This window comes from Myotis myotis, unplaced genomic scaffold, assembly GCF_014108235.1.
Source record: "Myotis myotis isolate mMyoMyo1 unplaced genomic scaffold, mMyoMyo1.p scaffold_m19_p_4, whole genome shotgun sequence".
Classification (NCBI taxonomy): Eukaryota; Metazoa; Chordata; class Mammalia; order Chiroptera; family Vespertilionidae; genus Myotis; species Myotis myotis.
The window spans coordinates 45,885,743-45,903,616 of record NW_023416346.1 but is presented as its reverse complement, the minus strand read 5'-3'; the positions used below and the strand labels follow the sequence as shown (position 1 = coordinate 45,903,616).

General features: G+C 39.4%; 1 protein-coding gene across 2 annotated transcripts in view; it reads right to left on the bottom strand.

Annotated features, from left to right (window-relative positions):
• IL13RA2 (interleukin 13 receptor subunit alpha 2) overlaps nucleotides 1-10,765 on the bottom strand; it is a 91,773-nt gene extending 81,008 nt beyond the window's left edge. The window contains exons 1-2 of one of the 2 annotated variants that reach the window (XM_036306038.1): nucleotides 10,570-10,765; nucleotides 10,219-10,272 (exon numbers count right to left, since the gene is read on the bottom strand). The gene's annotated coding sequence lies outside the window, so the exon portion shown is untranslated. The remainder of the gene's footprint in view (nucleotides 1-10,218; nucleotides 10,273-10,569) is intronic. The other variant, XM_036306039.1, reaches the window with a different exon arrangement.
• Nucleotides 10,766-17,874: the final 7,109 nt, after the last annotated feature.

Sequence of the window (17,874 nt, the reverse complement as noted above, 5' to 3'; positions counted from 1 at the left end):
GACAACTGATACTCCTACTCTTAAAGATCAGGAAGTATCATGTTCACAGAATCTTAAACTGGTGATGCTGAAACAAATCTAAGCACTCTAATCTAAAACCTCCTTTTTACAGCCAAGGAAACCAAGGCCCTGAATTGAGAGATGATCTAATCAGATAATTTAATTAGTAATAACCTATACAAGAATCAGTTTCCACTCTACCACACTGCTATTTAGTAGTAATCACTTTAATTTATTTGAATCCTTTAAAAATAATTGATGAAATATGGTAAAAGCCTTTTTTCCATAAAAGGCTTTCTCCAGATATAACCTTTTCTACCTAATGAGTCTTTTTTACCTAAATTATTTTGCAAGAATACAATTTATAAAACAACTCTCTCATTTGTCTTCTTTTGCATCTAATTGTATTATAAATAGTTCTTCAATCAAAACAGTTCAAAGAAACAATCACATTGAATTTTACCATAATATAGTGATCTTTCCCCATTTGTTTCTTGATAATGCTGAGACAGGAACAAACACATGATGAACTTGTTAATAAACTAGTAATAGGAAACCAGAATGTACACATGTGTGTCCTTGGATTGAGCCTTAATAAAATTAGGAAGTTAAGTTCCAGCTGGAGACTGGACAACCAACAGAAAATTCCTAATAGCCAGAGCACACCAGATTTTCAGGAAAAATAAAGATCAACAATACACATTAATGTCCTCAAGTTGTCATTCCATTAGTGGTATTTAGGTTTTAAAATGCTTAAATGGGTTACTAAATCAGGTTTCAAAACCATCTCACCTATTAAACTTTATATTTGATTTAGAATAAAATCACAGATTTTATGGATCATATTAACATTTGCCTTCAAAGTGGCTGTATGTCCTAAAAAGAGAACTGCTGGATATTTTACACTAATACTGAGGTGATCTTGTGAACTATATTTTATATTGGCAGCATATCTTCGAAAAATTGTTTTATTTCTTTCCTCAGACTATGGCCTACATTCTCCCTAGGTTACTGCCATTGAGTGATTCATTCATTCAATCTTTCATTTATTCAATAAATAGTTACTGAGTTCTGTGTTAGGTTATTGGGATACAACTATGAAAAAAACAAAGTTTTGCCCTCATTGAACTTACATTCCAGTAATGGAGATAGACCATAAACAAAAATATGTTAGTTATTCTGGCCAGTATGGCTCAGTGGTTCAGCATTGACCTATGAACCAGGAGGTCACAGTTCTATTCCAGAGAGGGCACATGCCTGGGTTGCAGGCTCGATCCCTTGTAGGGGATCAGGCCTAGACCAGCAGTCGGACAACCCTCTCACAATCCTGGACCACTGGCTCCTAATCACTCACCTGCCTGCCTGCCTGCCTGGTCGCCCCTAACTTCCCCTCCCCCCTCCGCCGGCCTGATCACCCCTCACTGCCTCTACGTGCCAGCCTGATTGCCCCTAACTGTCCCCCACCCCCGCCGCTGGCCTGGTCGCTCCTAACTGCCCCCCTGCCAGCCTGGTCGCCCCCAACTACCCCCCCCCGGCCTAGTCACCCCTCACTGCCCCCCTGCCAGCTTAATCACCCCCAATTGCCACCCCCCTGCTGGCCTGGTCACCCCTAACTGCCCACCCCACTGGCCTGGTTGCCTCTTACTGCCTTCCCCTGCCAGCCTGGTCACCCCTAACTGCCTCTGCTCCGCCGGCCTAGTCACCTCTTACTTCCCCCCATGCTGGCCTGGTTTTCCCCATCTGCCCCCCTCTGCCGGCCTGGTTGTCCCCAACTGCTCCCCCCTGCCAGTCTGGTCACCCCTCACAGCCCCCGCCCCCGCTGGCCTGGTCGCCCCACACAGCCTGCTGTTCAGTCGTCCCTCACTAACGTCCCTGCCAGCCTGGTCGCCCCACGCAGCCTGCTTGTTCAGTCATTTAGTCATCCCTCACTAACCCCCTTGCCAGCCTGGTCATAGGCAGCCATCTTGTAAGGGCATGAGGGTTAATTTGCATATTACCTCTTTATTATATAGGATATATATTTAAACCTTCCTTTATCTTGTGTACTGTTGTACTGATTTCCTATTACTATTACTCTCAGTTGATTTTTTTGGTAGATTTGCCATTAATCCTTGTGTGCTATGTTTAAATGTTGAAAGCAAAGCTGGGTACCATTTTCCTTGGTTTTGAGCTGCTCTTCAGTATATATGTGACACACATTTAGAAGAAGACACAGAATAACTGAGAAAAATGCAAGTACAGATACTAAACTGATCATACCAGATTCATATCTTAGTATATTGATCTAAGAACATTAAACCTAGGTTTGAATCTCAGCACCATCATTTACCAGCTGTGTGATGCTGGAGAATGTACTAATCATCTCTATGCCCTACTTTCTTTGCCTTTAAAATGGCTATAGTAATAGGTTTACTTCACAGAATTGTAGTGAGAATTAAATGACTTGATACGTGTAAAGTACCTACAGTGTGCCTGGCCCACAGTAGCTTATGTATGAATTAGGTGATAGAAGATTTTGATTGGAAAAATGGGCAGAGCGGTGATTAAAATTAAGCTCCATGCCCTAGCTGGTTTGGCTCTGTGGATAGAGTGTTGGCCTGTGGGCTGAAAGGTCCCAGGTTTGATTCTGATTAAGGGCACATGCCTGGGTTGCAGGCTTGATCCCCAGTGGGGGGCATATAGCAGGCAGCCAATCAATGATTCTCATCATTGGTGTTTCTATCTCTCTCTTCCTCTCCCTTCCTCTCTCTCTGAAATCAATAAAAATTTATTTTAAAAATAATAAATAAAGCTCCATCTGTCTGTTTACATGCCAAGATTTACCCCTCGTCACTTATTGGGATTACAAGTGCCAATATTGGCATCACTCCTTTGTGGTGTGCTCCCAAAGCAGGAATTATTTTTTTCTAAAAACCCATTGAGAAATTCAGTCAGAGAAATTGCAGTGTGAGAGATCCCCTTGGTCTCTCCCCTTGAAGTTTCAACTATTTAAACAGCTATAACTCAACAAAGGATTCCCTGCTCAAACTACAGGCATACCTGAGAGATTTGTGCATTGAAGCATCTAAAGTTGGGCAACTGGGAATAAATGGGAAAGGTGAGTAAGGGCTGAAACTAGTCAGGGACACAGCCCTCAGCAGGGAGCTCATGATGGCAGGGCTCCTCTGGGAGAGAGGATAAAGCCAGTTATAGTGAGTGCCCCTTCAGCTAGAAGGAGCAAAGATACTCAGTGGGTATCTCTGCAAGAATGAGCAGTATGAGGTGCAGCTGAGTCCAGAGATCTAGGCAAGGACACAGCACTAGGGTGCTACCATGGTTGTTAGGGCCATCAGCAATTTAGACATAGAAACAAAGTCGTGGAGCCCTGCCACCCTATAGACTCCCAGAGCTTGCCTCCCTTCACCCTTGGTGTCAGGTTGCAGAGCACATTATCTGCAAACCTGAGAACTGGTGCCACAGCATCACTATTTTCCCCGAGGAAAGGTTGTGCTCTGTGACTGGTCCTGGGTTGGGGTGCAAGAGGGGCCCCATGGAGGCCCAAGGTTGCCATTACCAGGAGGGCAAAACAAAGAAGGTGACCAGGTTCCCCCAACCAACCCAACCCCACACATCATGGCTACACTGGCTGCAGCCAGAGATGGGGGGCGGGTCAGCATTGGGATTTCACAGAGCTAAAAACTTGTGATTCAGCACCACTTACTGGAAAATAATAGAAAGACCTCATCATATTAATCTGTTAGAGAAGTGTCACTCATACACAGTTGCCTAGAAAGTGAAAGAATTCAACAATCACCATAAATAACCAACGTAGCAAGGCAGTTCAGAAAGAAAATGAAAAATTTCCAGAAAGCAAACTGGAACCCAGGGAAATATTGGTATAAATGACAGAGAATTCAAGATTGCCATTCTGGAAATACTCAATAAGATGTGAGCAGAAACAGATAGGCAATTTAGTGAAACAAATTAATGAACAAAATGAGTAATTTACCAAATAGATTAAAATTTCAAAAAAGAAATTCTGGATATGAAGAGCTTAAAAGAGATCAAGAATGAACTAGTGAGCACAGGAAATAGAGCTGACCAGATGGAGAACAAAATTAGTGGTATCAAAGATAGAAACCTAGAAATGACACCAAAGGAAGAAGAGAGAGACTTGAGAAGAAAGAAGATAAAGAAAGAAAGAAAGAAAGAAAGAAAGAAAGAAAGAAAGAAAGAAAGAAAGAAAGAAAGAAAGAAAGAAAGGAAGGAAGGAAGGAAGGAAGGAAGGAAGGAAGGAAGGAAGGAAGGAAGAAAGAAGAAAGAAAGAAAGAAAGAAAGAAAGAAAGAAAGAAAGAAAAAAAGAAAGAAAGAAAGAAAGAAGAAGGAAGAAGGAAGGAAGGAAGGAAGGAAGGAAGGAAGGAAGGAAGGAAGGAAGGAAGGAAGGAAGGGAGGAAGGGAGGAAGGGAGGAAGGAAGAGAAAGAACTTTATGAGAACTATCTGACTTCATCAGAAAGAGCAATTTAAGAATAATAGGCGCCCTAACCGGTTTGGTTCAGTGGATAGAGCATTGGCCTGCAGACTGAAGGGTCCCAGGTTCGATGCCAGTCAAGAGCATGTACCTTGGTTGCAGGCTCATCCCCAGTGGGGGGTGTGCAGGAGGCAGATGATCAATGTTTCTCTCTCATCGATGTTTCTAGCTCTCTATCCCTCTCCCTTCCTCTCTGTGAAAAATCAATAAAATATACTTTTTTTTAAAAAAAAAGGATAATAGGCATACCAGAAGGAAAAGAGAAGGAGAAGGGAACAAAGAGCCTATTCAAATTGATGAGAACTTCCCAAACCTAAGGGAAGTGCTAGATTTTCAAATCCAAGAAGCAAACATAACACCTAGCTCTCTCAATCCAAAGAGGCCTTCTCTAAGACACATGGTTTTAAGACTGTCAAAAATTAATGACAAAGAAAGAATTCTCAAGGCAGCCAGAAAAAAGAAGAACGTAATCTATAAAGGAAAGCTCACTAGGTTATCATCAAACTTCTCAGAAGAAACTCTACAAGCTAGAAGAGTGTGGAACCAAATATTCAAACTATTGAAAGAGAGACATTACCAGCCAAGAGTAATATATACAGCAGAGTTATCCTCTAAGTATAAAGGAGAAATAAAGAATTTTAAGACATATAGAAGCTGAGGGAATTTATCACCAGAAGAGCTCCATTGCAGGAAATACTCAAGGGGGTGACTCTACCTGAAACAAAGAGCAAAAGCTCACAAAACAATGAGTAAGTTCACCAGCAAACTTACAGCACAAACAGGGATAATTTGTGATAATAAAAACATATAAGGGGAGGGAGTAAAGGTCTGAATTTGCAAAGGAAGACGAAGATCAGATGCACTCAAAAGAAAAAACAAACAAACTATGGGATATATGCAACTTCATTTTTTATAAACCTAATGATAACCACACACAAAAATCCCAAACCAGGACACATAGCTTAAAAAAAAAAAAAAAGGGAAGAAAGAAAAGAAGTACGGAATACCACCAAACAAAGACAACAGACAGAAACACAAAGGAAAAGAACCACAGAGCTACAAAAATAAATAAATAAATAAATAAGAGCCCTAGCTGGTTTGGCTCAGTGGATAGAGTATTGGCCTACATAATGAAGGGTCCTGGGTTCGATTCTGGTCAAGGGCACATGCTTAAGTTGTGGGCTCGATCCCCAGTAGGGGGCATGCAAGAGGCAGCCGATTAATGATTCTCTCTCATCATTGATGTTTCTAACTCTGTCTCCCACTCCCTTCCTCTCTGAAATCTATCCTATATAATAAAAGGGTAATACGCAAATTGACCCTAACAGCAGAATGACCAGAATGACCATTTGACCAGTCACTATGAGGCACACTGACCACCTCTCAGTCCCTTTCCCTGGCCGACAGGCTCTGATCGCCTGATCGTGAACAGGGAACCTGGGATTGGTGGCGGGGGACAAGGGTGGCTCCAGGCCAAGGCCCCCACTCCACCAGTCACCCCATACACTCAGGGCAACCTGCAGCAGGGGCGGGGCCAGTGAGTGGGTGGGAACGGCTGGCATCTCAGTCCCTTTCCCCAGCTGTCAGGTTCCAATGCCCAATGGTGAACGGGGAACCGGGGGGGGGGGGGGGGGCGGGGCTGGCTGCAGGCAGCCCCAGAAAGATGGCCCTGATCACAGGCCAGGCCTAGGGACCATACCCACACACGAATTTCATGTGCTGGGCCTCTAGTAAAAATATATTTTTAAAAAGATAAAATGGCTATAGGAAATCCTCATACATCAATAATTACTCTAAATATAAATGGACTGAATTCACCAATAAAGAGGCACAGAGTAGCAGATTGGATCAAAAACAAAACCCAACCATATGCTGCCTTCAAGAGACATATCTCAGCTTCAAAGACAAAGTTAAACTCAAAGTGAAAGGGTAAAAATAATTCAAGCAAATAATATTCACAGGAAAGAAGGTGTAGCCATACTTATTTCTGACAAAATAGATTTCAAGGTAACAAAGGTAACAAGAGACCAAGATGGACATTTTATAATGATAAAGGGGACATTACATCAAGAAGACATAACACCTTTTAATATATATGCACCCAATCAAAAAGCACCAAAATAATTTATATAAAGCAACTACTAACAGAACTAAAGGGAGAAACTGACAAAAACACAATCATAGTTAGGGGCCTTAATACTCCATTGACAGCTCTAGATAGATGATCCAAACAGAAAATCAATAAAGAAGTATCAGCTTTGCCCAGCTGGTGTGGTGCAGTAGATTGAGTGTCATCTCATGACCAAGAGGTCCTGGGTTTGATTCCCGGTCAGGGCACATGCCTGGGTTGCAGGCTCAATCCCCAGTGTGGGGCGTTCAAGAGGCAGCCAATCAATGATTCTCTCTCATTATTGATATTTCTATCTCTCTCTTCTTTTCCCTCCCTCCCTGAAATCAATAAAGAAAATATATTAAAAAAAATAAGTATCAGCCTTAAATGACACATTAGACCAAATGGACATAATTGACATTTACAGTCTGTTATCCCAGAATATAAAGTATACATTCTTCTCCAGTGCACATGGAACATTCTCAAGGTTAGACCATATGTTGGGTCACAAAACTATGCTCAACAAATTCAAGAGGACTGAAATTATACCAAGCATATTCTCTGACCACAATGCTTTAACATTAGAATTCAACTGCAAAAAGGAAGTAAAGAAACCCACAAATATGTGGAGATTAAAACCCTTCGATATTCCCATATAGTACTTAAGAGATCAGTGTCGGAAATAAGCAGGTAAGTGTTAGTCTTTCACATTTGCACAACATGACTAATTCTTATATTAAGTATTTTGCAAAGTACAGAGACTAAGACTGGTAAATTTTATTGATGTGAGAAATAAATGTGTGACTACATGGATGTGTGCCTAAATGAAATTTAAAAGTCCTGGAAGAGGGAGGGTAAACATCATGAACAAATATCAAAAGGGGAGATGGGAAAGTGAGAATTACTAAGCCATCAAAGACCTCATTCCCACACTTGACAAATGTGCCTAAGCCTCTTGCATTTTTTTAAGAGGAACTATTCACTGTAAATGCTTAACAGAAATCCCACATATATTCCATTTTTGGTATAATAGAGGCCTCTCCTTTGGCAAAAATGAAGCAGAGAGTGTCTCAGGATATCACATTCACAGATAATTGGGAGGCCCCAAACATTAAATAACAACGACCTGACTGACCCCTTCCCTGGTTTATTAATGTCATATTCCAGACTGGGATGCAGATTCTCAAAAACAGAAGGTAGAATAAAGAATTGTAAAAAAGCCAGCATAGAAAAGCAGTTATCATTCCCACTTCTTGCTAAAGGTTGAAAAACCTGAATTAGGGAAAGGGAGTAATGGAGAATATTCTACTAATCTGTAAAATTTGTCACACATATACACCTGGCTTGTGATATTTGTAACTATTTATAAACACTTAAATATCCTTTGCACCTTTTAATAAGTATTAGCATGCATGTCATGTTTTCCTGAATGACCTCAGTGGTGAGGTGGCCAAATGCAAGTCAGTTAAGCACTGTAAAAAGTACAGATGGATAAACAATGTTTGCCTTTGAGAAATAGAAGGAAATGAAAATAAAAGGTGAGTCCAGGGCAGTATGGGATCAAGGACTAAGTTTTTGAGGATGGTCTCTAACGGCATTCAGAAGAGGCAAAGAAGGAAAAATACATACTACTCAACTGAACTCCATTATATCAAATTGTATACTAAAAAATTTCACCTGCATGTCTCACAGACAAGCAAACTCAACATGTCCAAATCTGAATGCATCATCTTCCTCCCCACCTAGAACTGGTCCTCCTCCTGTGTTTCAGATTTCAGATAATGACACTGCTATCTAGTTGCTCAGTCCAGATAAGATATCCTTATTCTCTCCCTTTATTTCATCCACCACAATCAACCCAACATGAGGTCCTATCAATGCTATTTCCTCAAGCTCTTGCCATCCCAGTTAAGTCCGTTTCTGGCTTACATCTTTGCTCCCTCTGACCCATCCTCTCTGGCTCCACTGGATATGTGTTGTGTGTCAGACTCCAAGAGCTCAAAGATGGATAAAAATATATTTCCTCTACTCAAGGCAGAACTTGAGGTGAGTCCAAGAAACATGGTTTTTATTTAGAACAATATAGGTTGATTGTGTGTAAATTTGGGCTATCTGCCTTTTCTTTCATTTAATGTCTCAGTAATACTGGCCTTCCACATTACCATAAGTCTTTCAGAGTGCCACACTGCTTGACAATTCTCATTTTCTATGTCACACAAATACTTAATGACACAGACAGACTCTAATTCCAAGCTACAAAATGCTGCATGGATGCTGCTTACTATGAACACTTTAGAAAAAATTCAATAGCTGTGAAAAATGTAATTGTTGTGAAACCTTTTTCATAAGGTTTGATGGAACACATTTAATTTCTTAACTACCATCTATTATATATATAGATACATATATATATAATATGTATGTATATATGTATGCATATATACATACATATATATATATATATGTATGTATATGGCTAATATGCTAAGTGTCTGACCATTCAACCATTCGACTGGTAGCTATGATGTGCACTCACCACCAGGGGGCAAACGCTCAACGCATAGGCATGGAAGCATGGAACAGACTGACGAATCTCAGAGGGAAGCGGGGAGGGGTGGTAGGAAGAGATTAACCAAAGATCTTATATGCATACTAGAGACCCAGGGAATGGATTTGTGCACTGGTGGGGGTCCCTCAGCCTGGCCTGCAACTGAAACTGGCAGTCCAACATCCCCCGAGGTGAACTGGATTGTATGAGGGCACAAGCCAGGCTGAGGGATCCCACTGGTGCACGAATCCATGCATCAGGCCTCTAGTATTTAATATGAGCCATGGAAGGTTGCTGGTTCTATTCCCAGCTAGGGCACATACCCAGGTTGCAGGTTTAATACCTGATCAGGGCATGTACAGGAGGCAACCGATTAATGTTTCTCTCTCTCCCTCTCCTTTCCTCTCTCTCTAAAATCAATAAAAACATATTTTTAAAAAATAAAAACATAATATTTAATATAAGTCAAATTTTCATGATATCAACCATTTGATTATATTTTCATGCATGTTATATTAGTATCTCTTCCTTGTCCTCTTCACACCTTATTCTAGAAGAGTCTCCCCCAAAATTTTCATCTCTAGAGTCAGGAAATATATTCTGTATGAGTTTCCCTTTGCCATGTTACCTTTCCTGTGTCCCTCTACGTTAAAGAACACACTCTTCTGAATCATCTATCACTTTCATATGGCTGTCACACTTCTATGGACCAATAGATTCTTAGCTCTAACAGACATGCAGATACTCATGCCACCTCACCAGACAATAACCACCCAAACAGAGAAAGATTTAGTGAAGTGTGTTGTAAAGAGCACTAGACTGTGAATTAGGGGACCTGAGTTTTGGTCCTAATACTACCTTTGTTACATTGGATATAAACATCCTTTTCTCAGGACCTCAATTTTCTCAACAGTAAAATAAGTTTAATGACCTTCGAAGTCATACCCTACTCTAATTATTCTCCAAAAATATTTTATGATTAAATTTGCTTTATCACAAATACATTTATTTTATACAATTTTATTATAAATTTTAAGAAAATTAAAACTTACCTTTCCAAAAGTGTGTGAGAGTCAGCCACTTCTTGTGAATTGTCTCTACAAGCCCTATGTAAGGAGAGTAATATAGGTTAAAAGCAAATAAAATTATAGAAGAAGAACATTAAATGTCATAACTTTCTGACAATATCTATGGATATTATTCAAATAAATGCTGTTTTCTTTCCCAAAAAGAAGGTAACAAAGTAAAAGAAGACATACTAAGAAATTACGTAGACTGTCATGATATGTTTGGAAATGAGAGGAAACTACTAAAGGTTATAATTTGTTTACAGAAGGTCTATGTATATTTTAAACATCACTTAACCAATAGCTTAAATACAAATCATGCCAGTCTACTCCAACCTTATGCAAAGACAACATTATTCCAGAAGAGCTGGCGTACTAAGTGTAGTCCTGCAGAAGAAACCTTAGAGTCGCTAGGTCTTGCTTCCACACTCTACCCATCACAGATGAATGAGACTTTCTCCTATTTATAAGCCTCTCTAGTAAGAAGAGTCCTCAAGACTTTACTCAGGAACCACTTCCAGTGTTTCACAATCAAGATTCCCAGTTAAGTCTAACCAAAATCTCCCATGGCCTCTCTTATGTCTATTGAATCATCTAAGAAGAAAGAGACCATTTGTTGACTATTCTCTTCATCTGAGTCATTGATACTTTAAGATAATAATTAAATTATCCCTCAGGCTTCTCTTCTTCTGGGCTGATGAATACCGTTCCTGCCACATTCCTCTCAGAGTACATCTCATCCCCTATGACCTATCCTGTTTCTGCAGGCAAATGCCTGGCTTCAGGGTTCTGCTAAGGTCATCCTGGATTTGAGTTTCTCTATTCATGTTTTGCCCTCTAAAACTCATGACACTGTATTTAGAATTTCCATGGGGGGTCTATAAAATCTGTTTCTCCCCTAAAACTTTATCTCCCAGAATAATATTGAGCAATATTGCTCAGAATATTCAAAATACAGCTGCATTTACCACAGTGAGAAAAAAAAACAAATAAAAAAATTTTAAGTCCTGACTCCAGCTCAAAAATTAAGTTAGGGCAATACAGTTTAGTTTTGTGGTATCCTTGTCCAGAGGCCAAGAAATTATTCAAGTGGTATTTCTCAGGAAACAAATGTTTAGACTCCTGAGAGGAAGCCAGAAATCTGGAGTGGTTGATTTGGTTCTTGGCTACCCCTGGTTCTTATGTCACCAAAGAAATATTCTGGCTGAGCACTCATCCTCATTTCCAGACCACATCATTTTATGAAGTTAGATTTTTTGGAGAATTTCACAGTGCATCCCAAGGTGCATTTTTATGGTCTAATTGCCCTAAGTTATATATTTGAAATTTGAACTTTTGGAGTGTATGAAGGTCCTGCCAATATAAAAGCTGTCTTTCTAGATATTACTCAATAGCACAAGAACTAATGCCTCTCCAAAGCATTTGTCTTATATTGCTGAATCAGGCTCTCAGCAAGAGAAAGGAACGGTTGCCCTCTGGGTTTAACCCTGACATGGCTTACAATTGGGACCAACCTTACACATAGGCAGAATCGGCATCACTTCTGTAGTGAGATTTGAGGGGACCTAAAAGATCAGTCTGGTTCAGTATCTGACTTGGTCCTTTGGGTTCTCAAATGTCTCCTTCTCAATAAGGAGATGGCCTACACCATGGCCATATTATTTAGAACTAAAGGTCCAGTGCACCAGTGGGGTCCCTCAACCTGGCCTGCAGGATCAGGTCGAAAGCAGCTCTCTGATATTCCCCAAGGGGTCCCGGATTGCGAGAGGGTGCAGGCCAGGCTGAGAGACCCCATTGGTGCACAATCGGACATGGGAGGTTGGCCATCCGGGGAGGGACTGTGGGAGGGCTCCAGGGCATGTTCAGCTGATCTTGCTCAGTCCCTATTGGCCGGACCCCAGCAGCAAGCTAACCTACCAGTCGGAGCATCTTCCCCCTGCTGGTCGGTGCACGTCATAGTGACTGGTCGACTGTCTGCCCCCTGGTGGTCAGTGCACGTCATAGTGAGCAGTTGAATGGCCTTAGCATATCATTGGCATATTACGCTTTGATTAGTTGAACAGACAACTGGTCGACCTGACACTTAGCATATTAGGCTTTTATTATATAGGATTGCAACCTGTACCAACACCACCACCACTACCACCACATAGCACACCGTCTCTATATTTTTTATTTTTTCTATATTTCTGAGAATTTTATTTTCCCTCTTTTTAAATTAATTTTATTGGGATGGCATTGGTTAATATGATCATATAGGTTTCAGGTGTGAGTTTCTATGTTACAAGAAATCTATAAGTCAAATCTTCTTCTGTCACCATACATTAATATCTCCTTCTCCCTTCTATGTTTTTCAAAGCATCTATTTCCTAGTTAATGAGTTGGTTATTTTATCATTTATTGCCCATCTCCGTCTTCTTGATTGTAAGCTCTAACAGCAGGCATTTTTGTCTATTTTATTCACTGAGAATGCCCAGATACTTAAAATAGTACCTGAGGCACATTAAGTGCTCAACAAATATGTTCTAAATATATGAATGAGTTGAACAATCCCTATAAGGGATAGCTAGTATACAGATTAGCACTATGACAAGCTCTATTTTCATATACTAGTGAAGGCATCAATCATTGGTTAAATCATTAAGTTGAAAATAGAAATAGTGGGAGGTAATGTGGGGATAAGGACACATATGTAATAACTTAATCAATAAAAAAAGCAAAAAAAGAAAATAGAAATAGTAAGTATAAGATATCCAATTACATTCATTGGATGTTGCTTTTATCTATTTATTTTAAAAACATTTATTCAGCTCTTACAAGTTGCATTTCATCATTATTTAATAAGATATATCTATTCATATACATAATCACATATGTAGTATTTATAAACACTTAGACAAGAGCACACATGCAAGAAGCAAGAGGAATAAAGGAGGAGAATAGTAGGAGGCAAGTGAAAATAAAATAGAGACAATGATGGATTGATTTGTGAAGTGGTAGCAGCAAGTGGTTTGCAGGGAGGTGAAAAGAGCACAAAAATGTTCAGGGGTGGGGGAAGAGAGGTGGGGTCAGAGCATAATCAGAAAATTTCTCACCTGGATCTCTCATGTACCTTAATTTTGATCAGGTGGATAAGTCAGCCCCACTCCATATAAACCTCACTCCTTTTATTCCTGCTTCTGGGATCCCTACCTATAAAAAACCTGAGACTGTATTACCAAACTTTTTTCTCCCAACCTGACACATCTCCCTGGTTTCACTGAACTGGTATAGTTCATTTCCTCACACCTTAAAAAAAAAGAAATCCAAACAAAGGTATTTGGTTACCTTAGTTAACAAACTAGAAATAAAGTATTAGACTTGCCTTCTCATGTGACTGTAAGCCTTCATTATCAGGAGATTAGTTCTCACACAGAACAGGAAAGCTGCCCCATTGGTTTCCTTTTTGTGCTGTCAATTTTCAGTTCTTATCTCCAAATGAGTGATTTTTAAGTAGAACTGACTAAAACAAGAACAAGGGGAATGCTGACACCACTTTGCACTCTAAGGCACTTGGAAATGGTAAGCAATGTCTATATCTCCCTCTCCTTTTCAAAAAATCCTGTAACATTGACAGCATGTTTGTTGAAACAATTTGAACTATTGAAGGAAAGTGCCAACATTTCAAAGGCTAAACACACTAGAAGATACTTATTTTAATATTCAGAACATAGTCACTATTTTTCGCATCTGTCATTTTCTAAGCTTAGTTTTTCATTACACTAAGCTTTAAAAGTAGTTTATATTTGAAAAATAATATGAATACGTCATAGCTTTATATGGTTTTCAAATTCGTTTTTGCATGTGAGTTTCATAAGCAACCATTGAGAAAGGTAGAACAGGAAGTATTCACATTTTCTATGTGAGGAAAATATAAGTGCATTTTCCAAGATCACATGACCAAAAATGACCTATTTGGTAACAGAACTCAGGTTGTTTTAATCCTTGCTTCATTTAAATGCTGGTTGGGAACTTCTATTTCCATATAGCAGAAATTAATTGAGCACCTACCTCTGCAAAACCAAGAGCTACATACTCTAGATACAAAAATAGACATTGTTCCTCTTCCATCAAGGACATTAGTACTTAGCGTAGAAAACAGACATGTACATAAATATTGTTAATGTGGTAAGATAAGAAACTGTATGCTAAGCAAAATAGGCCAGTCAGAGAAAGATAAATATCACATGATCTCACTCATTTGTGGAATATAATGAACAACATAAACTGATGAACAAAAACAGATCCAGAGACAGTGAAGATCGATCAGACTGTCAAACCTCAGAAGGAAGGTAGGGGAGGGTGGGGATAAGGGGGAGAGGTCAACCAAAGGACTGCATGCATGCATATAAGCCTAACCAATGGACACAGACAACAGGGGGGTGAGGGCATGAGTGGGGGATACGGGGAGGGGGTAGTGGGGGGATAAGGACACATATGTAATACTTTAATCGATAAAGAAAAAAAGAGTTTTTAAAAAAGAAATTGTATTAAGACAGTGATCTCCAAACTTTGTAGGTAATAAACTCCTAAAAGGCCAGCCCACCTATGCCCAACGTGGGATGGAGTGAAGACTCGGGCCATCCTAATTGTAGCAGCGCTTTCTCGGGTTTTGACGTGCTGGTTTTGATTTTTCTCAGAAGAGACATCACAGGTATGTTTCATTGGACATGACAGTCCTATTTGGTATGATATCATCCCCTGAGAAGTGTTCCTGAAGGGAGATTACAGGAAGAGCTGCAGTGCCTTAAAGTAAATTGTGTAGTTAATTGTTGAAATTAAATTCAAATTTCATAAGTACCATCCAGATGATTTCTCCCAGATAGTTTCTTCCAGGATTATCAGCACAAGACAAAGTCCATGCAAATCCTGCAGAGCTGCTTGATAAAGACAGCAGCAGAGTACCTGAAAAGACAGGTTCCTGGTGAGAATCTCCCTTCTCTCTGTTTGAGAAGCATCCATAGCTGTGTTTATAACCAGAAATGAAGAAGATGAAGCACTCAAGCAACCATGAGCCAACAAATGCATGATTGCAATTGCAAGTTCAACACTGAAAAAAAATACCAGAATGGGCACAAAGGAGGCTTTATTTCAATAGATTAGTTCTAGATGTGCAAGATGTTCTCAGAAAGACCAAAGAACTGCCCAGCTGGTGTTGCCCAGTGGTTGTTGACCTATGAACCAGGAAGTCACAGATTGATTCCCAGTCAGGGCACATGCCCGGGTTGCAGGATCAATCTCCAGTAGGGGACGTGCAGAAGGCAGCCAATCAATGATTCTCTCTCATCATTGATGTTTCTATCTCTCTCTCCTTTCCTCCCTGAAATCTTTAAAAATATTTTTTTACAAAAAGAGAGCACAAAACGGAGTTCATATTTGGAATGTAACACAGTTTTTAAAATGACAGGAAAGTCATAAATAAATATTTCACAAGGGTGATAAACTCTCTCTTACTCCTATTTATTTACATTTACTCTTAACAACACCAAGAGGGAAAAAAAATAGCCAAGTTCACACAAACAGAAATATCCAGGCATCTTTTCCTAATCTCCCCGTGGTAGCCCTAAAATAGAATAAATCTGTAAACATCATTCACCGATGTTAGCAGCAACCATTCTAGAATAAATATATTTGTGTTTTAATGGTCACATTTGAGACGGACTTCATCTCCTACCCTCTCTTCCTCAGTGTGTTCCTTCAACATTCCAAGCACACTCTCCCACTCAGGACCTTTGCTATTTCCTTTGAGTAGAAGACTCTGCCCAGACATCTGCATAACTGACTTCCTCAGCTCCTCAGGTCTTGCATTCATCTGTCTGTTAGAGGCTTTCTTGAGTCACTCAATAATTCAAAACTGCTCTTGCTCCCTGCAAAGCCCCTTTCTCTCTCGGCCTGCTTTATTTCCTCCAAATGTCTGTTACCACCCGGCAGACTATGTATTTGTGTTTATTTATTTCTCATATTTCTCTATCCACTAAAACGTAAGCTCTATGAGGGATTTTTTATTGTTGTTCAGTGCTGGATTTCCATTTCTTGAAGTACATTCTTGCACATAATAGGTGCTCAATAAATATTTCCTGAACAATTGAAAGAATTGAAAAATATTAAAAATGTAAAGTACATTTCTCTAGTTTGGAATACCACTGCAACAGTCTGTTCAATGGTCAGAAAATAAATTTCTGAATTTTGAAAGACTTTCTAAAAAGTAAGTACTAAAATTAGAAATGTTTTTGTTGCTTTCTGATCCCTAACCAGAAAATCAGCCAGCTATGGTATCTCAGATTCAATCCCCATGTTTTCTAACTGAGCTTTTACTATATTTACTTTATAATTTTAAAGATCACTTATGAAGAAATAGTGTAAGAGATGGTAATAAGAATAAAACTGCAGAATTCTAGAATGGTTGCTGCTAACATTAGTGAATGATGTTTACAGTTTTATTCTATCTGTTCTATTAATTAGCTAATATCACATATTTCATCTAGTATTACTTTACTGATTTATTAAGGTCCAAGTGATTATAACTTGCTCTGAATCATATTGTACTCTCAAGATTATAAATCAAAGCAATAAACATGGTGTGTGAAGCCAAACACATATTCAAGGAAGCATGGTGTAATGGAAAGAATTTTGAAGTCAGGCATGCTTGAATTTGAATCCTGGCTCAGTCATTTAAGAGCTGTGTGGCTTTGGGAAAGTGATTTAATTATTTGAATCTCAGTTCCCTCATGTATTAAATGGAGGAATATCACCTTCCTCATCAGAATATTTTGGGAGTAAACCATGCATTAAGTGCTCAAAACCCAAATATTAATTATGATTTAAAATGAATGGAATTATGTGCTAATGCAGGAATTTTGCAGCTTAGTGTTGCATAGTAATAATAACTTCTGGGAGATATATTTTTTAAATGTATTTTTATTGATTTCAGAGAGGAAGGGAGAGATATATAGAAACATCAATGATGAGAGAGAATTATTGATCGGTTGCCTCCTGCACACCTCACACTAGGGATCAAACCCACAACCTGGGCATGTGCCCTGTCGGGGTATCAAGCTATGACCTCTTAGTTCATAGGTTGATACTCAACCACTGAGTTTTGCCAGCTGGGTTAGAAGATCTTTCATGAATGGGCTGGTGTAGTGTCATTCCTTCAACAATTATTTATTGAGTACATACACTATGCTCAGCATCGTGGCACATTTTGTGGGAGATACTGTGATCTCCTACTACAATGTAGTAGGGTAAACTGCTATTAACAAATAGACACAGGCATGTGATGTTCAAATGCAACAACATCTTAATTCTTCATGTAACAATCCAGAGTGGGTATTCAGGTCACCAGGTAGCTTTTCTACTTTCAATATGTAGTTTCCAATATTGCTTTGGTTGCTACCATTCCTTCCCATGGGGAGGCAAATAAAGCTTGAAAGTGCATGTGTGGAGATTCTATGGGCAAGTGCTGGAATTGACATATGTAATTCTTCTCTCATTCCATTAGAGAGAATTTAGTCAGGTGGTTTAACATAATTGCAAGAGAAGCTGGGACATGTAGTCTAGCTGTATGTACAGAAATAAGGGAGAACAGAGATTGGTAGACAG